Raw genomic sequence first — 26380 nt, 5'->3', positions numbered from 1 at the left:
GAGGAGGGTATGGAAACCCACACCAGTCTTCTTGCCTGGAGACTCCATGCCAGAGGAGCCTGGTGGGCTACAGTCCATAGGGTCGCACAGAGTTGGACACGACCGAGTTAGCACACATTCACTGGTCTGTGCAGAACGTCTGACAAGGCATCACCTCACTGGATCTATGCAACTAAACCTTGGAAGAAATTACCCCCACTTCACAGATGGAGAAACTCAGGCTTAAGAAATCTCCAAGTCACGTCGTTAATGAGGGTGGGCTTTAGGAACTGAAAACAGACGCCCACTGTCCTCACCTGACGTTGGCTGGCAGGCACACACTCGAAGCAGAGGGCGGTTCCATAAACTCTCCCGTGCTTAAAAGCTGATGGCAGTTCGCAATTCTGTTGCAGAGAAGCAGCCAACTCTGACTCTATTGAAAACTGTTTCTTTGGCTTGCTTTTTTGTTGTTGCTTTTGTCATTATAATCATGCAAAACAGCCTGCCTCAGAGGACCCTGCTCCTCTGCCTGACTGTAAATTGGCGTGCCTTTGTTCAACTCAGAGAGGAGAACCTGAGCCTGCCCACCTGGGTATGTGTTCAGCTGCCAAGTTGTGTCTGACTGTCGTGGCCCACCAGGCTCCTCTGTCCATGGGGTTCTCCAGGCAAGAATACTGGAGGGGTTGCCATTTCCTCCTCCAGGGGACCTTCCCCACCCAGGAGTTGAACATCTCCCGCACTGGCAGGCAGATTCTTTACTGCTGAGCCACTGAGCCCACCTGTGAACAGCTACAACAAAAAGAGGAGATTAACACACGCCTTTCAGCGGCTGGCCGCTCCCAGAGGCGTCTTGGAAGACAGAAGACCCTTCCTCACCTCCCCATCCCTCCCTCTCCCTCTCCACCCCACCGCTCCTCCAGGCTTCTCTCTCTCTCTTAAAGAACCTGGCATACAGACCCAGGCACAACGGCCACTCTCAGACACGGGTCTGCCACCTTCTCGGTCAGTCGGCTTTCTGAGTAAAGTCACGCTCCTTGCCGCAACCCCTCATCTCCTGGACGCACTGGCCTGCCCCTGTGCGGCGAGCAGAGTGAGCGTGGGCTTGCTAACACTTTAGTGTCTGTCTCCTTCTATCTGACTGCTTCACTGAGTTATGTTAACTGCAGTCTCCCCTCAAAGTGTCTGTGATCCCTCCTATAATTCAAACACATATGTATCATGTATTAGCCAAACAAGAAAGCTGAGGGGGTCCCCGGTGGCTCAGTGGATAAGAATTCACCCAAGGCAGCCAATGCAGGAGGCATGAGTTCGATCCCTTGTCCAGGAAGATCCCACGTGACATGGAACAGCTAAGCCTGTGCACCACCTCTACCGGTCCAGCGCTCCAGAGACCGGGAGAAGCCCACAGGCCCAAGAGCTCGTGCTCTGCACAGAGAGACGCAGCCACAGGAGAAGCACCACAACCCGAGAGGCTCCTGCTCACCTCACTAGAGAGAGCCCACCCAGCAACCAGACCCACCTCAGCGTCAATAAGTAAACATTAAAAAAAAAGAGAAAACGGAAAACTGAGAGTCTTGAGGGAGCAAGGTGCCTGTTAGATGAACAACGATTTCCAAAGAGCAAAGTCTGTAAGTACATTGATTCTTCCTTTTCCCTCTACTCCATAGCCAATGAATATTAAAGATCTACATAACAGTATGAAAATGACAATGTGAACCAAATCAGATTCCAGGCAACTCTACTTCTGCCATGCCTCTGTCACAATCATACCCCAGCAGAACCAAAGAACTCACGTTCTCACTCACAGCAAGTTGCAGGGGCGTGACTTCCACTTGGCTCTGACTTAAAGAAAACCTTTGGGAGCCAACATACATCATTTCCCTAAGCAGGCACAGAAAGGTAGCTTAGCAAACTAAAGACTGGATTTACTGGATTAAGCACCTGGCTTAAGGAGATTTAAATCCGACTTAATGATATTGCCAGTCCCTGGAGCCACTGGTTCAAATCCTAACTAAAGCTTTTGCTCTTCATCAGAAAATGCCAGCAAATTTGCATTATTTTGTAGATCAGGGGAAAACCTCAGAAACATTTTCATGTCTCCTCGTCACAGGGTAAAAATGAATTTCCTAACGACAAGCCACTTCCCTATAGAGGATGGTGTTAATGCCAGCAGGCCTTATTTTGGCTCAGAACTCATTCTGTTCCCAAGAGAGAATTTCTGCAACACTGGACAAAGCATTTTGTCTTCCCCATTCCTCTCACTCAGCCCTTCTGGGCCTTTGTTCAAATGTCATCTTCACAGTGAAGCAATTACTTTAAACCTTCTTAAAATAAAATTGCGTCACCTCCATTTCCATCCATTTTCTCCCTGCTTCATCTTCACTGCTCTGACTACCGTCTCACGTGTTACACAGTTTATGTATTTTAGCCTCTCTGTGGCTCAGTGAGTAGAGAATCTACCTGCGGTGCAGGAGACACAGATTCAATCCCTGGATCAGGAAGATCCCCTGGAAAAGGAGATGGCAGCCCACTCCAGTATTCTTGCTGGGAAATCCCATGGACAGAGGAGCCTGGTGTGCTACAGTCCAAAGAGTCGTACATGACTGAGAAATTAAGCACACACATCCCCATCTAGAATAAAGCTCAGTGAGTATCAAGACTACCTGTGTTCAGCAGTACAACCAGAGCCTAAAACAAGGGTTAAATACAGAGAGAGTCAATGTATTCCTGCTGAACAATCACACAAATCTCAGCAAACGGCTTTGGTCTTCCAAGGCCCACAGGTGCCTCTCACCTCTGCTCCTGTCTGTCTGTCCCACCCATCTCCCCATGGTGTCTGTGGTCTGGCGGCCCCGCCACCCTGCAGCTGCGTCTCTTCAATCCCACCCCAGTCTCCCCATCATTTCTGTGGTCCGGCAGCCCTGCCACCTCTGCTGTCTGTCTGTCTGCCCCACCCCGTCTCATTTCCTTGATTCCTGACTTCACATATCTCTTCACATTCTTGAACACAGGAAACTTATTGGTCATTGATTATTCGATGGACTGGCATCTTCTCCCAGCCACAGAGGTCTTCCACCAATGGCCTGCTATCAACAAGACCTGCTGATCTGAGACAGAGGTCTTAGCCAAAGAAAATGAAACTTCACTGGGGCCGGAGTGAAAATAAATAAATAATAATTTAAAAAGATCTAGCTAGACAAATAATAATAGCAGTGGAGAAAAGATGTGAGGCAATGAGAGCAGCAGTGCCCACGTCCAGAGGGGAAACGTGCTTTGTGCTTTGGGGAACTAAAGGAAACTCACTGCGGCTGCATGAGGGCAGGGCAGCAGCCCCCTGGTTCCCGGGAGAATGTTTCCAAGACCCCCAGTGATGTCTGGAGCCAGGGACAGTGCCAAGCCCCGTACACACACACTCTGTGTTCCCTCCTACAGTAACAGGTGGGTGCACACACAGCATGGATATACTCAACAAAGCGCTGATTCCATCCTAGGCTGGATAGAACAGGACAGTGTGAGATTTCAACACACTACGCAGAATGGCATGCAGCTCTGAAGCTATACATTGTTAATTTCCCATTTAATATTTTCTGGCCATGCTTAGACTCAGGTAACTGAGCCACAGAAAGTGAAACTGCTACCGAGTCCAAGCTCATTCTGCTGGTCGCACGATAGGCCAATAAATCTGAGAGACAAGGAGTTGACGCAAGAAATATGACTTTATTTGGAGAGCCAGCTGACTGAGAAGGTGGCAGACTAAAGCCTCAAACTACCCATCTTGTTGCGGCCTAGATGCCAATTGTTTTATGGATCAGAGATGGGGGGGGGACAAAGTAAAAGCCACATGATTTCTGTAAGCGCCTCCTAGAATGGCAAATATCAGGCAGGGGCGGGTTAGCTTCTTTCTTAGTCACTTCACAGGTGGTGTGAGACGAGCGTCTCCTGCCGTATCGATGAACAAGGCTGTCACGGCAGCTGGATTCTGGCCCTCCAAACGCGAGTTTCTGAGCCACGCTACAGGCAGCGCCACTCCCTGCGCAAGGAACTGAGGATGCCACAGTCGGTGGAGGTGGTGCCCTGTGGGCTAACAAAGGGCTGCAGCCTCAGGGTCAGGCCGGGCGGGCAGCGGCCTCTGGGCTTCCCAGGCGGTGACAGTGGTAGAGAACACTCCTGCCAACACTGGAGATGTGAGAGATGCGGGCTCCATCCCTGGGTCAGGAAGATCCCCTGGAGGAGGGCCTGGCAACCCACTTCAGTGTTATTGCCTGGAGAATTCCATGGACAGAGGAGCCTGGCAGGCTAGAGTCCACGATGTTCCAAAGAGTCAGACATGACTGAAGTGATTTAGCATGTAAAATAACAAAAATGGCAAAAACAAGGGTTAAAGTCAAAGAAACAGATGTATCATGGAGTCAGAATTAACCCTTCCTGGTTATAAAACCGTGGATAAAGAGGAATGACTGTGTGGGATAAAGTGCTGCAAAAGTAAACAGATGTCAGATGTCAGCAGAACCTATGAACTTAAGAAACCTGGGTTTCACTGTGAAGAAAACGAAACAATATGAGTTTGTTGTTGTTTTTGTTGTTTTTAAAGAAAAGATATTAGGATTTTAATCAAGTTAACACCACCATCTTACTGCTTGCTTCTGGATTCAAAACTATACATCAGCTCCACGCCCAGTCTCTGAATTCTTATCTGTTCTTCAGTTCAGTTCAGTTCAGTTCAGTCACTCAGTCATGTCCGACTCTTTGCGACCCCATGAATCACAGCATGCCAGGCCTCCCTGTCCATCACCAACTCCAGGAGTTCACGCAGACTCACGTCCATCGAGTCAGTGATACCATCCAGCCATCTCATCCTCTGTCATCCCCTTCTCCTCCTGCCCCCAATCCCTCCCAGCATCAGAGTCTTTTCCAATGTGTTGTGAAAGACAGGGAAGCACGGGCTTCATGGGCAACCCACAGGCAATTCATGGAGTCTGAGAATCTAACAGCAACAGTGCAAGTAAATGCTTGATGAAATCTGACACTTCTGAGATCTTCTTTCCCACAGTATTTGAAGCCTTAACACTTGGCTGAAGGAGCACAGGCTAGGCATTTTTGAAGATGTCATCCTACTTTTTTCTGAGCTTCAATTCCCTCTTTGGTAAAATGATAAAATTGGTAAATGGTAAAATGGCAGAAAGTGCAGAACTAAAGAGCCTCTTGATGAAAGTGAAAGAGGAGAGTTAAAAAGTTGGCTTAATGCTCAACATTCAGAAAACTGAGATCACGGCATTCAGTCCCATCAATTCATGGCAAATAGATGCAGAAACAGTAGAAATAGTGAGAGACTTTATTTTGGAGGGCTCCAAAATCATTGCAGATGGTGAGAAATTAAAAGACACTTACTCCTTGGAAGAAAAGTTATGACCAACCTAGAGAGCATATTAAAAAGTAGAGACATTACTTTGCCAACAAAGGTCCGTCTAGTCAAGGCTATGGTTTTTCCAATGGTCATGTATAGATGTGAGAGTTGGACTATAAAGAAAACTGAGCACCAAAGAATTGATGCTTTTGAACTGTGGTGTTGGAGAAGACTCTTGAGAGTCCCTTGGACTGCAGGGAGAGCCAATCAGTCCATCCTAAAGGAGATCAGTCCTGAATATTCATTGGAAGGACTGATGTTGAAGCTGAAACTCCAATACTTTGGCTACCTGATGCAAAGAGCTGACTTGAAAAGATCCTGATGCTGGGAAAGATTGAGGGCGGGAGAAGAAGGGGACAACAGAGGATGAAATGGTTGGATGGCATCACCTCGATTCAATGGACATGAGTTTCAATAAACTCAGGGAGTCGGTGATGGGACAGGGAGGCCTGGCGTGCTGCAATCCATGGGGGCTGCAAAGAGTCGGACACGACTGAGCTACTGAACTGAAAATTAGGACAGAAACTTCCTTGGTGCGTTATGGTAATTAAAAGACACAACATATTCTAGAACAATATCTGACACACAGAAACCCTCAATAAACTACAATTATTGGTCAGCCTACATAATTCCTAATGGCTGTTAATGGCTGTTGTTTTCATAGGCTAAAAGAACCAAAACAACTATTAGAATCACCAATGTAGTTCTGGGAGCAAAATAAACTAAGTAAGGTTATCACTAATCTCACAATAATAACAAATGCATAAAATCAATAATCATTAATACACCATCAACAATCAACACATTCCCTTGGCCTTAGCCCAAAGTACAAAACCAAGAAATAAATGTTATCATTAACACATCCAATTCATGGGTCATTTTCAATATATTTCAAAGGAATCAAAATAATCTTCTTAATTGTTTCTCTCAATTATCCATCGTTTCATAGTTAAGTCTTACTTTGTCTTAAGCAATTCCTGATAATAGGAATTCATAGAAAAACGTAGCTGGAAGGTATCTCAAGCCAGTGTTCAGCAGGAGCTCAATTGGACTCAAATTACGTTAAACTAACCCAGACCTTTCCAGTGATTGTTTTGTATTCAGTTAATTTATTCCTTCCTGTGTCTCTACTTAAGCCTCACTCCCCACTGCTTCATTAACAGCTGCAGCTGCACTGCTGCCTGAGCACATTAACCTAAAGCAGAATCTATGGAAAACTGAACACTTCCTGGTTGGCCTGGAAGTGCTAGGTGTGTCTCAAGTTCACTCCTTTGTCCATTCATTCAGGTCACTCTAATTATACGAGCAAGAATATCTAACTTTGGGAGACCCACAGGTAGACTCAGGGACGACAAGGGCCTGAGTGCTGGTAGACTGTTTGGAGCTAACCCCGGGGAGCTCAGCGAGGGAGGAAGCAAAGAAAGCACACCAGGCCAGGGGAAAAGCAACAAAGCCCGAGGCGATGCGCAAGTTCTAGCCACAGGCCTGTGGGCAGAAATCCCCGGAGGGCCTTTGTGAAATCACTTAAAACACGCTTCAGACTCATCCCACTGGGGGCGGAGGAGGCTCCGCCAGTCACCCAGGATCTCCCGTCTGCCACTGCTAGAGGGCTGTGCGTCCTTCTGCTCCAGCAAGCTCCTGGGGGGAGAAACCAGAGCGAGGAGAGGTGCGTGAGCCCAGGCTGAGATGGCGGGGTGCCTACGCACTGCCAGGGAGTTCAAGCAGGCAGCTGTGGGGCAGGGCGCCCGCTGCAAAGAAGCAACTTCTAAAGGAGTGAAGGAATTGTACATGCCAGCGCTTCAAGCACTGCCTGGCACAGAGCTGTTGTTGTCGTCTAGTCGCGAAGTTTTGTGTCCAGCTCTTGCGCAGCCCCCTGGGCTATAGCCCGCCTGGCTCCTCGTCCATGGGATTTTCCAGGCAAGAGGGCTGGAGTGGCGAGCCATTCCCTTCTCCAGGGGATCTTCCCCACCCAGGAATAGAACCCACAGCTCCAGCCATGTCTCCTATCTTACAGGTGGATTCTTTACTGCTGAGCCACCAGGGACGCCCTCCTGGCACAGGGCAGTAAGTGCTGTATCATCTTAGGTCCTGTTACCTTGTTTAAGATACTCTAGGCTCCATTCTAGGCATTTGGGAGAAGAATGACCTGGCTCCTGTCCTGGATAAGCACATAATTATACTCAGGTTCAAAAACAAAATGCCCTCTCGGAGAACAGTGTCCACATGTATGTGTATTCACTGCAGTTTCAGAACCACACTCCTAATTTAGGGTTCTTTGAATGTCCAATTAACTTATCGTTTTTATCATATTCTTGTTTCACAATGGAGACAAAGATCAAATAAAGAAGAAAAGGGACCAGAGGTTATATATTGTTCTTTTATTCTTTGTTGTGCATCAAGAGAAAAATAAACAAGGAAAAATTCCTGAACTTTCAGGCCCCCTGTTCCCCAGTTACAATGTTTCAGAAAGCAAAAGTTATATCTCTAGGCTTCAGAAATGAGAGAACCTGAATCCCTTAGAAACATGCTCTAAATTTCTCCTATAGGAACACATTTCCGTAATTCCATTGGGCATTATCTTTAAACTTGTAACCCTGGAAATATGATGGGGAAGAGAAAAGCAAAACAAACACACAAAACATTCCCTCCTCTCCGTCTCCTCTCCGTCACCTGCTGTCTGTTCAGTGGGTTTGTATCTGATCAGAATTAATGCGGCAGATGTAGACAAGTGAACATTGACTGCTACCTTCCTGGAATTATTTCAGGTTATTCTTTATCTCCAGCCATTTACCAGGAAGAATAAAATGGGAGACACACACACACATGCTGATCCTTCACACACACACACAAAAGATGTTCAGAAAGTCACAACTACAGATCTAGCAGACCCCAATCCTTCGATTTATTCATTTTTTGTTTCTGGTTAAAACATAACTTCTGAGTGATTTGTAAACTCCCCAATATAATCGCCCAAGTGCATTAGCCTTCAATGACCTTCCAAGTCAATTTTTCCGAGAAATGCGAAGTAATCTCCTCTAGTCTCTGACAGGTTTAATGGCCCTCTGTGCACCGAGAAAAGCATGTCTGTGTAGCTGAGGTACGCTGCGCATTGGAGGCATTATTCAGACACTTTGATAAAGACATAAAATGGGTAAGATGGCCTTTCTATCCTCCAGAAAAGTTTTCAATGTGCTTTATATTTTGATTTTCAGATTCAGTTGGTATTCTTGCTTTCTAATACTTCGTTGATCTCTAGAGCACTCTCAGTTTTCTGGTTAGAGTCCAAGCCCATTTTTGAATAATCAACCTCTTGTGAAACTGGTTGTTAATACAAATTAACTTTTTTTTGACTAGTGGGAAATTTAAGTTGCCAAATGGGGCAGGGGGTGGGGGGGCAGTGTCGCAGAGGAAGAAGCATCTATGGTTTATGGACCTCATTAATGAGACAAAGGCTTCAAGTGTTTTAATTGGAAAACGGCTAATATCAAGTTTTCAAATGAAACCCTAAAAGAAGCAAGAGTTAAATCTCAATTTGATGCTATGAATATTCTAGTTTAAAATTAAAGAAAATATTCTCATATACCTTCACCAATCTGAAACAAAGAAACATCATTTACAGTTTATGATAAGCAACTCTTGCTGTTTTCTTGGTTGGTGTTTTAAGTGCAATTTGTTTTTAAATAAAAAAAAAAATAAGAACTAATCCAAATGGTTTTTTTCCATCAACATTTGAATTGTTTGTTATGCATTTATTCCACACACATATTCTTTAAAATTCCCACCTCTCTACCCACTTCCCTTCTCCAGCCTTGGCAAGATCCTATTCACCTGGGAGAAAAGACTTCTAATGTTTGTGACAACTGAGCCTCCTTCGCTGAACAATCACTGTCATTTGAACTAATTTTCCTTGTGATACAGCAATCTGAATACAGCTCTTTTGAACAACCAAAAGAGAATACATTAGCTATCTCCACATCACAGTCCTTCACAATGCATGACTGCTTTGCAGCACTTCTTTCTATAAATTACATGGTCATTATTTAGATATAGGATATGTGTTTACATAGAAGATGTCTTTGACTCCACCCTCAGACTGCATATGCCATGAAGATAAAGTTGGTATTTTCTCACTTCCCAATGTTCCCAATTAGTTGTGAGCAAATATTGATTTAATGAACGTTAGTTGAAAGGGTACTGGGCTTTAAGATATACTTGGTGGGAAAAAAACAATGCACTTGGCTTCTAAATCATAATGACGGACAACTAATCTCTCTTGTGATTAATATTCTTCATGTATTGATATAAATGGAAGTCCTATGTATATATCTACCTCATACTGTTTTGAGAATCAAATAAGTTATTAGCTACTAAACACTTAGAAAAGTTCCTGGCATATTGAGGTGAGACATCAGTAACTGTTAAACACTGATGTTACTATTTTTAAACTATTATTATTAGTTTCTTCCAAGCATCCAGCCCCTAGTCCAGCAACAGTTCCTCTCCCTGGCCACCCTTCAGTCCTTGAGCTTTCAGTGGGACTGCCACCTAACTCTTTCAGCAGCTTCAACCAAGTAGGCAGGGGACCTGAACGCACCAAATGGCATGCCTGTACTCAAGGGCACACAGGGTCACCATGAGCCAAGTTTCCCGGTTTCAACAAGGCCAGCAGTGGTCATGTGCTGATGTGAGACACGGACCATAAAGAAGGCGGAGCATCAAAGAATTGACACTTTTGAACCATGGTGTTGGAGAAGACTCTTGAGAGTCCCTTGGACAGCAAGGAGATCCAACCAGTCCACCCTAAGGCAAATCAACCGTGCGTATTCGTCGGAAGGACTGACGCTGAAGCTCCAATGCTTTGGCCATCTGATGTAAACAGCCGACTCATTGAAAAAGACCTTGATGCTGGGAAGACTGAGGGCAGGAGAATAAGGGGACAAAGAGGATGAGGTGGTTGGATGGCATCACCGACTCAAAGGACATGAGATAGTGAAGGACAGGGAAGCCTGGCATGCTGCAGTCCATGGGGTTGCAAAGTGTCAGATATGACTTAGTGACTGAACAACCACCAGAGTGAGTGAAGATGAACATAAGCTGACAATATGCAGAGCGAAAGAAGGAAAACCAAGGGGAGGGGAGAAGACAGAGAGGAGGAGACCAATGCCATCATCTGAGCCCCTGAATCCATCAATCTATCATCTAAACTTACAAGAGCCAATACAGCTCTTGGGCTCCCTTGTTTTGAGTTTTAGCCAGTTTGATTAAGATATACATTCAGATTAGATCTAAATGTCTATCAACCACAACCAATAAAAAGCACTGACAAATACAACCACTGATTCTTCGTCTGCCAAAAGGAAGAGCTGACAGAATAAACTCCACTGAAATTCTAAAACCCTGTGTTGATACGGCAGCAATCTCACCATCAGTAACTCAGGCAAGTCTATTCAGATGACCTCAACCAGTTCTGAGCAGTGGTCCCCAACCTTTTTGGCAGCAGGGACCGGTTTTGTGAAAGACAATTTTTTCACAGACCAGAGGGTGGGTTAGAGAGGTGGGGAATGGTTTCAGGATGCCCTGGTGGCTCAGATGGTAAGGAATCTGCCTGCAGTGCCAAAGACCTGGGTTCGATCCCTGGGTGGGAAGATCCCCTGGAGAAGGAAACGGCAACCCACTCCAACCTTCTTGCCTGGAAAAGCCCATGGGAGGAGCCGGGCTACCATCCATGGGGATGCAAAGAGTCTGACATGACTGAGCAACGTTGCTTTCATGTAAATTACATCTATTGTGCATTTTATTTCTGTTATTACTGTTACATCAGCTCCACCTGAGATCATCAGGCACTAGATCCTGCACGCTGGGGACCCCTGGTTTAGAGTCTGTAATAAGCGCAACATCTTTTACTCCCTAGGAGTAGCTGAGGTTGCAAGGAGGCGGTTCTCCCACCACAAGAGTGATGTTAACTTTCAACAGTATTTCACATACCAATCTTCTTCCCACATAGAAAGGGAAAAAGTGGATACAATGGCTACTTTTCCTCTTGAACAAAAGTACACTTCATCGTGAATACAGCAAGACAGCAATATGCAAAAAGCAAATGCAAAGGACCTAAGATGCTGCAGTATTTTATAAAGTGAAACTCTCTTCATCTGGTCATAGTGGATTTTCAAAACAATTGAGGGAAAGTAAACATTCATGAACTAGAACTCCAGCAAGCTGTCCAAGGACTGCTGTCTCAATCTTCTGAAATTAGGAAAAAAGACTATCAGCTCTGTGATAGCTAAGAGCAGGGCAGTTAACCTGAGTTCTAAACTTGGCATGATCACTCAGAATGTACAATAAGTTGAGGGAACTGACTTGAAACGTACTTCAGTTTCCCTACCTGGGATATATGAAGCTTGGCAAAGGTGATATCCAAGATCCACAGAGGTTCTTCAGTTCTCCAGTTCTATGAGATCCTAGAAGACTGGAAGTGTGGAGAGAACCTCATCATAAAGACTTCTTTTCAGATTGAGAGCTGTAAAACGGGGAAAAAGGGGTTATCATTTTACACGTGAACACTGAGAACAAGATATGATAAGTAATCGTGGATCGGTATACTAGAACTGTCAAGGAGAGACAGCTTTTTAGAGGGAAGATATTTGAAGATCTTTATAGAAAATGCCCCATGAGAGAGCTTCAAAGTCTGGAGACTGAAACTTATAATATTCCTTGGGAAAGTGCCATTTTATTTTTTAAGTGTTTTAAAGGGCTTTCTTTCCTTCTCATTTTTTAAAGATGTGTATTACCAAAAGACAACGTTTACATAAGAGACGCAGAAAAAAAATCGCTTCCTCTCCCTGCTATCATCCTTTTCAGGCCTTAGGGGGTTTTTGTTTGTTTTCTCTGTTAAACTAAGATAGAGGTTGAGCAGGGTACAGAGGAAACTGGAAAGGTGCTGGAAAAGCTCCTCTGTCAATTAGCACCTTCATCAGGACCCCTGGCCACATGTAACGCAGTGATGTTCCTCCTCTGTCAATGAGCACCTCCATCAGGACCGCTGGCCACATGTAACGCAGTGATGTTCCTCCAATGCAGAGACACAGCAGGGGCAGGGATTTCGAGTTAATGATGCCCGAGTCTGTCCTGCTTGCCTCTCCCGACTCCCAGGCCTGGCTTCCCCTTGCCATTCTCTCTTGGAGATTCAAACTTCTAACCTCAATATTTGTTCTTCATAGATGCTGACGTTAATCCACACATAATTTTTAAGCTTTATTCACTCCGATCTTTGAGAGAGTGTGTCCCCATGGTGCAGATGGTTGGAGAAGTTATTTATTAAGCAAGCACCTTGGAAATGGAGACTTGAAAATGTGATTTCTATTGGCTGTAAACGCCAAGAACGTCAATATTCATTATGCTGGCTTAGCAGGAAGCTATTTTTCATCAATTGCCAGAACGATCCACCTTAACAAACAAACAACACCATGAGAAAATTTTAAGTAATTAACATACTTAATCGATTAAGTCAGGAGAAATTAAAAGGAGGGTCCTCTTTCTGTCTCATCATAGATCAGCTGCCCTGAAGAGTTGGATAAAATGGTTTTGAGCAGTTACCAGACACTATTATCAAGGACTCCAAGGAGCACTGGAAGCAATTAAACCAACACATGGTTTTTCCTCTGTGTCCTGAATTCGTATCTGATACCATGTACTTCGGCATACAACTTACACATCCAACTCAGTTTTGCTTAAAAGTACATTCATTTGGACATTTCTCATCATTTCAGATCTGGCATCTTTGAAAAAAAACCCATTTCTTAGGCACCCTATATAATTCTATACAGATTCATTACTACCAGAAATCAAATTCATCATCTACAAAACCTTCTGAAAGTCACAGGAACCACCCTTCCTCTGCTGTGATGCAAAATGATTAGGTTGCAATAAGGATGTTAGCACTTTGTCTCCTGTACTGTGAGACTGTCCTATTATTTTGTGGCTGGAGAAAACATTTTGCAGGGCCTTTCAATCTAATTACACCAACATTAATTTTTTTAGAGGTGCCGATAGCTTGACTGATAGAATATCGACTCCTGATATGTTCTTTCACTTGAGTGTGCACCCAAGGCTACAGTGATGAGATGTAAATAGCCTGAATCACTTACTCTGACACAGGCTTTTATTTTTCAACTCAGAGTACAAGTAACACCCACAAATCCATCTCTGTCTGAAAAAAGGAAGAGTACTTATACGCATAAGATAGGCAACATCTGGTAGCCAAATGTTTATAAGCAAAGCACAGTTGTCCTTGAATAGCTGCGAGTCTGGAATGAATCAGTAAAATAACTTTCAGGAGCTAAAAATCCTTAATTATTTGTGGATAACAGTTTCGATCTATTTTGGGGACTGTTGCTAACTCATGTTCTACCGTAACAGTAGTAAGTGGTGCTAGTAACAATAGCAGCAATAGGAACCTAAGCTGAATATTTGATAAGACATTTTCCTATACATCATCTCATCTGATCTTCACAATGGCTCTGAGAGGCAAGTATTATTATTCTTCATGATCAGTCACTCAGTCGTGCCCATTTCTTTGTGGCCCCATGGACTGCAGCCCGCCAGGCTCCTCTGTCCATGAGATTCTCCAGGCAAGAACACTGGAGTGGGTTGCCATGCCTCCTCAAGGGGATCGTCCCATGAATGATGTTAAAAAATAAAACATTTATTTTCAAATTCTAAAAGAAGAAAAAATTAGGAAAAAAAAAATAAGAGTTAGGAAAAGTAGTGTCAACAAGTGACCTGTCTCTCATCAGCATCTAGGAGCCAGCTGGTGGGGAAGGAGGACTCTGACGGCCTCACCTGTCTGCTCGCCATGAAAACAGCAGCACATTTCACAGCTGCTGAAAAGCATGTTTCCTCAGAGTTTCTGAGTAATGAGATTGTCTGGGCAAGGAAAATAGAACATCATGCTCCAGCAAGAAAAATTGATCAGGTAACTGAAACCATCGCTGATCCCGTCCCTCCCTACTCACAGCGGGTCTCGGCTGGAGCAAGATGGACACCGGTAACTGGACCCTGGTCTCCGGCCACCGTTCAACACGAGAACAGCTGGCTATTTATGATTTATAGCACTGAGGAAAACATCACTTCACCTCAACCCACTGAACTGGGTTCCCCAGGAAATTTTGATCTTGGGGAAGCCATCAACTGCTGGGCGGAACTGACCAAAATTTCCCCCACCTGGCTCTCCCCTACTCAGCCGCTCGCCATGCTGCCTGCCCCAGCTCCCCTGCTTCAGCTCCTGAAGCTCATTCTGATGCTCAGCGCACAACCACAAGCCTCTGTCTTGAAGTATTAATAGAAGAATAAGTACATACACACCCATGAGTGCAGAGGTACAGATCTATGTATTGCATGCGTGTGCCTGCACGATACTCACTCAGCCGTGTCTGATGCTGCGGCTCCATGGACGGCAGCCTGCCTGCGTCCATGGGACTCTCCAGGCGAGCATACTGGAGTGGCGAGTGCTGACCCTGTGCCGCTGGCCCTGAGGCCGGGGCGGGCACGGCGCACTCGGGGCTGGAGGGGCCGCTGGAGCCGCGCCCTCGTCTCCCCTGCCAGCCGGGGCGGCAGCCACGCCGCGTCCTCTCTTCCTGGGCTGACCCCACGGACCCCGCCAGGGCGCAGCGGGGAGGCCGCCGCCTTTCAGGTGGAGCTCGCGGACGGCTACCGCACAAAGTAGCCCTTGGCCAAGCGGGGACCTCGGGAGCACATGCACCGCGCTGTAAGTGATCTCAGCGGTTACACAGTCCTTATTTACAAAACGTGGGGTGAGAGAGCCTGAACACACCACCTGCGCTAATCTGCTCTCTCCCCACAGGCGGGCTGCCATTTCCTTCTCCAGGGGATCTTCCCGAACCAGGGACTGAAGCCCGGTCTCCCACATCTCCTGCACTGGCAGGCGGATTCTTTACCACAGCGTCCATCTGATAAGCCCCATACCACATGTGTAAACACACACACATACATGTATATACAGGTATGTGTACATGTGCACACATACACAGGTGCACATGCATGGATATACACATACACTATATGTGTGTATATATACCTGAATATTTATATTCACCTATACAGATACATACAAACAGGTATATAGATATATAAAGACATACCTACATGCATATTTACATACACAGATATGCACGCATAGACATAAATATATACATATATGCATGCATGTATACATAAATATGCATATAAATGTACACATACACACGTAAACATAAAAGGCATCAATGTGAACATACGTGTCTATGTACATACATCCATCTACGTGTTTGGGGGCCTCCCAGGTGGCACTAGTGGTAAAGACCCTGCCTGCTGATGCAGGAGACCTAAGAGACTCTGGTTCAATCCCTGGGTCGGGAAGATCCCCTGGAGAAGGGCATGGCAACCCACTCCAGTGTTCTTGCCTGGAGAATCCCATGGACAGTGGAGCCTGGCTGCTACAGTCCACAGGGTCGCAAAGAGTTGGACACGACTGAAGGGACTTAGCATGCGCACATTCATGTGTGCATGTGTATATTACGACATGCACGTGTGTAGTGTTTAATGATATATGCATAGTAGTAGTAAGTGTGCTCAGTCGTGCCCACTCTTTGTGCCTCCATGGACTGCAGACCACGAGGCTCCTCCGTCCATGAGATTTTCTAGGCAAGAATACTGGAGTGGGTTGCCATTTCCTACTCCAGGGGATCTTCCCAACTCAGGGATCAAACCCACATCTCTTGCATCTCCTGCATTGGTAGGCAGATTCTTTACCACTAGCACTGCCATGACAGCCCATTTATATATGTATAGGTGCAGACAGATCCATAATTACATAGATGCACAGACAAAGAACATACAAAGTTCAGAGTAACCAGTGGTTCACAAAACCCATGAAGGAAAACTCTCTTCTCTTGGAAGCACAAATCTATACACCTCTACATCAAGCAGGTGTTGCTAAGGATGGAGCAGACAATGAATCAGGAAATGGAAACCATCATGGAAACCAGGCAAAATAATTCAAAGAAAAGGGGAAGCAGGGATTTATGAGCTGTGAATGACTCAAGCGGTAAATCTTGTGGGGTTTTTTGTTTGTTTTTTTTTAAATATAGACTCCTTGGCAAACCAATGAAAATGTAGTCCTTTTGCCTAGGGAAAAGAAATAGTAATACATTCATAACTCTGGTCAGGAGCTCAATCTGTCCCAGATCGCTCCAAAGTTAACAATACTTTAACCTGGAGACTTTTAGTAGATTCTTCTAACCTGCATTTCCTTTCCCAAGAGATCACAGATTCGTCAGAAATACATTGCTCATAGTACAAACCTCCCCCTCATTGGTATTTTTGAAAGTCTCTGAATTGTATTTGCTATAGCTGTCTAGTATTAAGATACATTATATATAATCAGAAAAATCATACGGGCTAGCCTTTCCTCAAAACCCTCAAACTAGAAACTATGGCAAAATTTCTAACTCAAATTTCTAACACTTTCTATGACCTTGAAAAAGACAAGAAAGAAGTCAGATGCTAATATGAGAAGCCTACATAGGATCTATATGTTAGGAAGTGTTTTCTTAGTATTAAATTACAGTTGCACAACATCCATGTAGACTGATCTATGTGGGCAAATCTTTCATTTCAGAAAGGGCCCTGGGCAAATATTAGTATTTGTGAACACAATTCCTTTCTTAAGATCAGTAAAATATCTCTCTTTACTTTTGAAATTTGGATCTGATTGTACTTCAAAGACTTTCTCTAGAAGACCTCTAACTTGAAAGAAAAATCAAACCATTCAGGCACAAGAGAAGAAGATTTTGTAATGAGATTTAAAAAGAGCCAGAGGCAGAACCACACTTTTGAGGAGAGAAACAAAGAAAGGGTACCTGCTTCTGTCTGTGCTCCGACATCGTCCATGACTGCCAATTTCAGAAGGCGACAACAGAAATCTCTAACCTTCAAGAGCAACAACTGTTCTCTTGTCTAGTGCGTAGTAAACTATACGAGAAACAGGAACAAAGGAGAAACACCGATTTTGACTCGACTGCTTGAGAAAGGAGGTGTAGATAGATGGGGGAAATGCTTTGTCCTGATGAAAGGTGATTCACAGTGGCCAGCTGGACGGGTGGAGAACTTTGGAAATCTGTTAGCTTGATGTTATTACATCACTTCATCTCCTATCCTCCTGCGCTTTTGCCAGACAGGTATCTGGAAAGCAAACATGTATCTGCTACCCAGATGTAATGAAAAGCAATTAAGAATTTCTCTTTCTCTGACAATTCTAAGAGCAATCTTCAGAGGAAACCATCTAAATGTACAAGGATCCTACTTTATCTTAGAGTTCCACTTTAACTAATGGTTTCTAAATTACTTGAGTGGAAAATTAAGAATGCAAAACTTCACTTAAGGATGCATTAGGAACAAAGTGCTTTTGCAGTAAAGCTTTCATTAAGGAAGCTATGTATACACGCATTTAAAAACACACATCTCTTTCTTTAGAATATAGGTGAACAGATGAAGTAATCTGTTTGAATTATGATCTCTGGGACCAGGACTGTGTTTAGACTTCCAAAATGGATAAATTTCAGATTTTCAAAAATTGTTCTCTAACACTGACTTCCAAATGCAACCACTTTCTCCCTTACTTTCCTATTTAAGGTCTAAATGATTTCTGCTTCAAAACCTATTTGAATTGTTTTGAGCGGGGGAAAGAAAAACAAGTCTTTCTTTGTAAAAGAAAAACAACTGCATTGAAAAATTGACAAGTTAAAGAAAAAATGTAGAAAACATCAAAGGCCTTATAGACAAGTGCTTCTTAAACTTTCACGTGTGATGTATGTTTGGATCCACCTGGAGATCCTGCTAAAATGCAGACTCTGATTCAGTAGGCCAGAGAAGAGCCCATGATTCTACATTTCCAACAAGATCCCACTGAGATACCAATACTGCCCACCCTCCCAGGACCACACTTCCAGGTTGAAGGAACCAGGAAAATCACTCTCGGCCTGCCCTCAGTCACATAAGCCATAAAGAACACACACAAGTGCACAGGAAGTACTTTCTGAAGCACACCCAAGGGCTTCAGGTCCCCGAGACAGGTGGTGATTTCACTGCCATGCACTCAAGAGGGCATAGTAAGACACTGTCACAACAAGATAACTGTAAGTAAAATCTTGAGCTGGCCCCGCTTTATAACAAAAGTAAGTCATCTGTTCTATCTTCACCATTCTGGCTAGCCTCCTGCCTACTGCTATTCCTCGGGAGAACTACTGCATGAGTCACGAATCCCCGTGCCAACGCAGGAGACCTGGGTTCGATCCTTGGGTCAGGAAGATCCCCTGGAGAAGGATATGGTAACCCAATCCAGTATTCTTGTCTGGGAAAGCCCATGGACAGAGGAGTCTGGCAGGCTACAGTCCCTGGGGTTGCAAAGAGCCAGACATGGCCTAGTGAGTAAACAGCAACAACATTAGGTAAAGGCTTCCCTGGGGGCTCAGTGGTAAAGGATCCGCCTGCCACTGCCGGAGATGCAGGTGTGATCCCTGGGTCAGGAAGATCCCCTGGAGAAGGAAATGGCCACCCGCTTCAGTGTTCTTGCCTGGAAATCCCATGGACAGAGGAGCCTGGCTGGCTACAGTCCATGGGGTGGAAAAAGAGCAATAGGACTTAGCGACTAAACAACAACAATTAAGTAAATACGTTCCTGCTGCCATTTAGCCTGGAGCAAATTTACAGAGCTGTGCATAGAAGTGGCTCATCAATCAATCAGTTTTTGAATCTGGGACCCAATACTTAGGTGAGTCTCCTCAAATTAATTTGAGTGTTTTCCTTCTCTGCAGTCACTTAATAAACGTGGCCAGCCTTTTCTGACCAGAAGACACACAGGCCTCTCCTATCTTGCTTTTAGCTAGTCCGAAGGATAAGAACTTCATTGAGGAACCTTCCAAAATACACACACACACAACAGCTCGTCTTTATACTATTCAGACTATTTTAAAAATTATCCACCCCAGACGTGTTCTCACAAACTGGTTAAAAAAAAAAATCATTGCGCTATTTATATGGAAACAGACATAGAAATTGTACTTATTTTTCAACTCAATTCCCAAGTATTATTCCATGCTAAGAACTACTGTTCTAAATAAGAAAATAGTATGTCCCAATGCAGTTATAAGCTTAACAATAGAATGCTAATCCAATATTCTTATTGGAGCCTGGCACACAGTACGCTCACACAAAAATATCTGCTGGTAAATAAATCTGGAGACTCAATGAACAGTATTGTCTTAGAAAACATCAGCAGACTAAAACATGCTCTCACTCTCATGACAGGTACGCCTCAGCCACAACTCACTGAATTAATCAGGATTTTTCACTTAGATTCATCATTCTTAATACAGAAGGCTAGGAGCAGGAAATTAAAACAGCCTCCCTGAGATCCTTTGTTCCAACAGCCTGTAACTAAAAAAATGACACAATAATTTACTCAAGATATATTTATCCACATCACAACCCTGTGTACCATGGCTTATGTCAGTGATTGCATTCCATTCTTCATTTTCAATCCATTGTTTTATGACATTACACTTATGTTTAAAATATTAAGGCCCTGAACGTATCTTCCCACCGGTTTGCAAACTGGCCCCTGAACATAGAGGGCAGGGAGGGACAGAAGAAAGAGAAATCCACTGGGAATGGGTAGTTTTAACAAAAAAGGCAACTTACACATGAAGTCTGTCCTGGGATCTGGAAGACAGTATATCTCTGCATGCGCCTGCCAGAATCTTAAGTTGATACAGTCCAGGCACAAAGTGGACTTCCCAGTTGACTCAGTTGAAAAGAATCCACCTGCGATGCAGGAGACACAGGAGATACGAGTTCGATCTCTGGGTTGGGAAGATTCCCTGGAGGAGGGCATGGCTACCCACTCCAGTATTCTGGCATGGAGGATCCCATGGACAGAGGAGCCTGGTGGGCTACAGTCCACAGGGTCACAAAGAGTCGGACATGACTGAACAACTGAGCACAGCCAGGCACATAGTCCAGGTGGTCTAACAACATCTTCCTATCTCGGGGCCACATCCTCTAACAGCATCTATGTGGGGACAGTGGGCAGGGTGTAGATTTCCAGGATGGAGATGGGGTAGCCACCCCCAATTGCCCCCATCCAGCTCCAGGATAAACTGGAGGTCACGCCCCTCCCTGACCTCCCCCAACCCTGAACCTCTGTCAGCTACAGCAAACGCACAGCTGAAATCTTACAGCAGAGGTTTTCCGGGTAGAGTCAACTGAGAGCTGCCCAAGGGTGACCGAATGGTGGAGAAACACGTTGGAGAAAAATGATCGAGATGAAGAGAAAATAATAAAATCCAGAAACGGCCACTTTTAAAATAACAAGGCAATTGTAAATGACAGCCTAGACTGAGCTTTAACCACACTGAACATTTTTTGTTCTGTGTCCACGTGAAACCAGAGTGACGGTCAGTTGCAAGTGTCAACTACATTAACAGCAAACAGGAGCAGGTGTGACCCTTCCTTTCGCTTCTAATGCTGGATTCCTCTTCCCACTGGTCAGGGCGACAACCCCAGGCACAGCTTGGGCTGCTGATTCAAACAACCGCACAAACAAAATGGAAACAGGTGAAGGTACTTGACTCGAGGGCGACACCGAAACACGTCCGCTTTCCCTCTCCTCTCTGATGAACTTTCCAACAGTTTCTCCTGTCCTCCTTCTAGAAGGAAGGAGAATTCTGACCCGCGCTTCTCTCTGAAGAATTTAGGAGGCTCTCAAGGTGACACTGACACGGTACAGCCTTTTCAACCCCACAGCAAATCCATTTTCCGAAAGAATCAACAGTCATTACACAAGGAGAGGAAGGAGGGCTTCTTCACCATTCTGTCAGTTTGGCCTCTTGTCCTTGAAGAAATAAAAGCCCACTCCGAAGAAATACTTCAGAAAAACCTCAGTTTAGGAAAAAGAAATCTCTTCTTCTCTTTTACCTTTTCATTTCGTTTTTGCTTTTGTAGTTGCCCGCATTGGTATCATTGTTTAAAAAAAAAAAAAGAAGGGTGGAAACAAGGTAATGGAGCACACGTCTGAGATACGGGCTAGACAAGAAATGCCACGAGGCTCAGTGAGAAAAGGCGCTCGTTTTCTCTGAAACTAGCTTTGTTTGTTACCAGCCTTTTCAGGTCGGGGCCCCTCGAGAGTCCTCCTGCCGGGTGTCGCTTCCTCTTGGACCTCAAAGCCGAAAGGTTGGCGCTGGGGCTCAAAAGCCCCCGCTCCACACCCTCTCCCGGCAGGCTGCGCGCCTGGCTGGTTACGGGCCTCATGGCGGGTGGGCGGGGCCGGCGGAGATCTCGCGGGAGCGCTCAGCCCGGAAGCTGCAGGCTCGGGGGAGGGGCTCTGCACGTGGCGGGGCGCAGCCATGTTGAGGTGAGAGTTGCCACTGGGCTTCTGCCCTCAGAGCCCTCGGCTGCCGGTGCGGGAGGTCGTGTTGCCCCAGGAGCTCTGGTCTGAACGCAGGGTGCGAGGTCTCTGCACACAGTCCCCTGTGAGCCAGTGACTCCAGACTAAGCACAAAGGGAGAGGAAAAAAAAAAAAAGGTTGGACTTTCTTACCCCAATTCTAGTTTGATTTCCCTGGAATTGTAAATGGGCTTTGCTGGTCATACATGCAGAATCGTTGCAGCAAAAAGAAAAATGAGTGAGCAGCCTTTGGCACATACCAGCCAAACGGGTCTGTGACAGTTAAACAATCTTGCTTATTTTTTAACTGTTACTACTAACACACACTTGTAGCTGGACTTGTCCCTCACAAAGCTAATTACTCTCTGACTCCATGTAGATTATACTCTGCACCTGGCGTAGTTCTCCCCCTACATTTTCTTGTAGGATTCTGCATCTCGAAAGGAAGAAGCTCACAGCCAATAACTTCCGGGACACCAGACCAGGTTACCTAGCCTCCTGACACCAGCTTTTGGCCGTAAAATTGCAACAACAACAAAAAAAAAATGTATATACAAGAACTTCATGAGGACATAAAACCTCTCCCTATTCGCCAGGCAGGGCTACTCTGGTGGTGCCATGGTGAAGAATCTGCCTGCAATGAAAGTGATGTGCTGGTTTGATCCCTGGATCAGGAAGAGCCCCTGGAGGAGGACATGGCAACCCACTCCAGTACTCTTGCCAGGGAAATCCCATGGACAGAGGAGCCTGGTGGCCTGCAGACCATGGGGTCACAAAGAGACTCGACTTAGCAACTAAACTATAAGTTCCCCAAGGGAGGGGGCACAGTTCTTAAGGCAGTAGCCTGCTGTATATTCCCATTGCCCGGCAAAGAGAAAGTCACTCTATTTCTTCCAAACTCTGTCTCTCTATTTTTTTATCCGGCACCAGAGGACTTGGGTGGGGGGCAAGATTTTGGCAGCAGTATTTCATTATATTAACTGGTTGGATTGGCTGAAAAGTAGCGTTTTTAAACATCTTGTAGCTGGAGATGTTCCCGTCTCACTCGATACCTGTGACACCACACTGGAGGGGCGGGAGCAGACCGTGCCCTCCCGACAGCGAGAGGAGATGCAGGCACAGGGCAGGAAGGCGCTGTTGTCCTGGACCCGCTTCATCTCTGCCCCTCCCTCCTGGGCGCAGAGCCGAGCCACACACAGGCGAGTTCTCTTCACGAAGCACCATCAGTGTGGCATTTGGCATTAGGGACACTCCTTTTCTGGCCTCGCCCATTTGCTGCACACAGTCCAGCTAAGGCAGGAAAAGCTGAGGACTCTGGAAACTGACCTGAGGGGCTCACAAAATGCCCATCTATGGCTTCCAAACAGAATATCCTTTACCATCAAAAGGAGGGGGTGGGGAACAGTTGATTCTGACTCCAGGCATATTCTAGCAATCATTTGAAAATATTCCTATAGATAATCAGAATACATACTCATGACATAACATGTATGTATCTTGGTCCAGACTTTAAGAGATATGCTATTTTGAATGTTGCTGATTCTATCCCTGGATTGGTAAGATCCCCTGGAGAAGGAAATACAACCCACTCAAGTATTCTTGCCTGGAGAATCTCATGGACAGAGGAGCCTGGTGGGCTACAGTCCATGGGGTTGCAAGAGAATCCAACATGACTGAGCAGGAGATTTTGAATGTTAACATAATACGCCATCACCTAGATATATTTATTATGTAACATCCTGAGATGGTCAAGTCAGAAACCGAGGCACCAACCTCGTGTCTCTGCCCCACCTTTCTAGACCCCATCAAGCTCAGCACCAGATCAAATCCATCTTCTCTGCATTCTCTATCTGCACTCCGGGCTCGGGCCTCCATCACTCCTTGTCTCCATCACTGCTGTCTCCAGCAGCCTCGGACCTGCATTCCCCATTCCATTCCTCAGGGCTGGTTGTCATGCAGGGTTTGCCTGCCAGTGGGGGAGGAGGGGGTGCTGTCCTGTTATGGCTTTACTCTTCCTCTCCCAGATCATAAATCTAAGCACCAGGCTTTGCAGTCTCCCTAGAGGAATGGGCACACTTTCAAAACGTACCAGTCACTTGGTGTGTGCTACTAGTAGCCCTCCTCATGTCCGACTCTTTGTGACCCTGTGGACTGTGGCCCACCAGGCTCCTCTGTCCGTGGGATTTCCCAGGCAAGAATACTAGAATGAGTTGCCTTTTCCTTATCTAGGGGATCTTCCTGACCCAGGGATTGAACTTGCGTCTCCTGTATTGCAGGCAGATTCTTTACTGTTGAGCCATCAGGGAAACCCACTAGAAACCCTGCTACCCATCAAAGTGAATTTTCTAAGATGACCGCCTGGTGTTAGTCCTTTGCTGAAATCCTTTCTTTTCAAAGGCTCTGAGACCATTGCTCTAAGGGTAAAGTGAGTTAAGCCCATACTTCTTTTTAACGTGGATTTCAAAGCTGTGAATCACATTTGCCCAGCGCATCTCCTTGCTTTCGCTCTCTACGATTCGTGCCGCAGTCCTGTGATACCAACTGTAGGAACTCCACCCAGCGTCTGGCTCCAGGCTCAGGGCACAGTTCTTTCCCCCAAACCTGAGCCTTGACAGCGCATCCATCAGTGCACTTACTGGATGGGCACAGTCCACAAGCTGAATTCATCTTGGAGCCCCTATTGTCTGGTAGGGACTTTGGTATCCTAGAAACATTAACAGTTGTCGAATTGCTTTAATAGGACATCAGAAGTTACCCATTCATTCTTAAGCTGATGTTCCCAAAACCTCACAGGTGCTGGGGTGGAGAGGGTTGACAAGAGAGGTAGCAGAATGGATTTTGAATATTCAAGCTCTGACACTTATATTAAAAATCTGTCAGTGAGAGGGAATGAGAAGCATCTTAGTTTCATGTACTCCACTGTGACTTTAAATGATTCCCTCGTCAAGGGAAAGCATGTGTGGAATTACTTAGGATGAGACGATTAAAAAAAAATGTCAACCATTAGTGAGAAGTTAATTTTGCTTTCAAATCCTTGGTTAACTTTTGAGTTGATTTTGATATGTTCATTTGTAGCTCTCTTTTATAGCAAAGCTTCCAAAGACTTATGAAAGGTGTGGCAATTATAAAAGAAAGAGTTCTATGAAAGAGTATGGTGGGAGGGCGACTTCTCTGGCAGTCCAGTGGTTAAGACATTGCCTTACAATGCAGGTAAGCAGGATTGATCCCTGGTCCAGGAACTAAGACCCCACATGCCTTGTGACTAAAAAGCAACGTATAAAACAGAAGCAATATTATATTAACACCAAATTCAATAAAGACTTTTAAAATGGTCCACATCAAAAAAAGAATCGTTGTTAAAAAAAAAAAAACACGGGGGGCCTTGTGTGACACATGTGTGCACAGACACAGAGTAGATAAAGCTTCACAGTGAGGTCCTTTTGGTCGCCTAGATCTTATAGATCTTGACATCAGCATTACCTACGACCACACTGTTGGCATCCATATAATTAGAAACCATGTTCCACTCGTGCTTAAAGTTCCCCCATGGCTCCCACCAGATCCTGAGCATGGCTTTCTGTGTCATTCATTATCCAGGTCTTTCCCACCTCTCCAATCACACAAAACACTATCCTTTGCTCTGTCATGAGAAGCTCCTTACAATCCCCAAACAGGCCATGGTCTTTCCCACATCCTTCTGTTCCCCAACCAGGCCCTTTCTCTGTGTCTCTGCCTGTCGGAAACACCTTTTGTCTTTCAAAATACCCCTCTGATATTATCCTTCCTGTAAAATCCCACCATAGTGAACATCTCTTAATTTTGTTTGCCCGACGATGTTATATGTCAGTTATATCTCAATAAAGCTGGAAAAGTTTTTAAATAAAATGTTTTATTTCCCAGATGGAGGTCCCTGTATTTCTCCATCCTACAGAGCCTGGGTCAGAGAGTTCAGTTCAGTCGCTCAGTTGTGTCCGACTCTTTGCGACCCCATGAATTACAGCACGCCAGCCCTCCCCATCCATCACCAACTCCCAGAGTTCACCCAAACTCATGTCCATCGAGTCAGTGATGCCATCCAGCCATCTCATCCTCTGTCGTCCCCTTCTCCTCCTGCCCCCAATCCCTCCCAGCATCAGTCTTTTCCAATGAGTCAACTCTTCGCATCAGGTGGCCAAAGTACTGGAGTTTCATCTGTAGCATCAGTCCTTCCAATGAACACCCAGGACTGATCTCCTTTAGAATGGACTGGTTGGATCTCCTTGCAGTCCAAGGGACTCTCAAGAGTCTTCTCCAACACCACAGTTCAAAAGCATCAATTCTTCGGCGCTCAACTTTCTTCACAGTCCAACTTTCACATCCATACATGACCATTGGAAAAACCATAGCCTTGACTAGACGGATCTTTGTTGGCAAAGTAATGTCTCTTCTTTTGAATATGCCATCTAGGTCAGAGAGTAGCCCACCCAAATCCTCAGCTAAGTGATCTCAAACAGGGGACTT

The 26380-nt window shown here is 45.3% G+C and overlaps 1 long non-coding RNA gene across 2 annotated transcripts in view; it reads right to left on the bottom strand.

Annotated features, from left to right (window-relative positions):
* LOC112449388 (uncharacterized) overlaps window positions 1-21882 on the bottom strand; it is a 156248-nt gene extending 134366 nt beyond the window's left edge. Inside the window, exons 1-3 of one of the 2 annotated variants that reach the window (XR_009497071.1) lie at window positions 20661-21882; window positions 20138-20260; window positions 11766-11900 (exon numbers count right to left, since the gene is read on the bottom strand). This is a non-coding gene — a long non-coding RNA (uncharacterized lncRNA). The remainder of the gene's footprint in view (window positions 1-11765; window positions 11901-20137; window positions 20261-20660) is intronic. The other variant, XR_003037961.2, reaches the window with a different exon arrangement.
* Window positions 21883-26380: the final 4498 nt, after the last annotated feature.

Source organism: Bos taurus, chromosome 13 (genome assembly GCF_002263795.3).
Source record: "Bos taurus isolate L1 Dominette 01449 registration number 42190680 breed Hereford chromosome 13, ARS-UCD2.0, whole genome shotgun sequence".
NCBI lineage: Eukaryota > Metazoa > Chordata > Mammalia > Artiodactyla > Bovidae > Bos > Bos taurus.
This window is presented reverse-complemented; position numbering and strand designations above follow the sequence as displayed.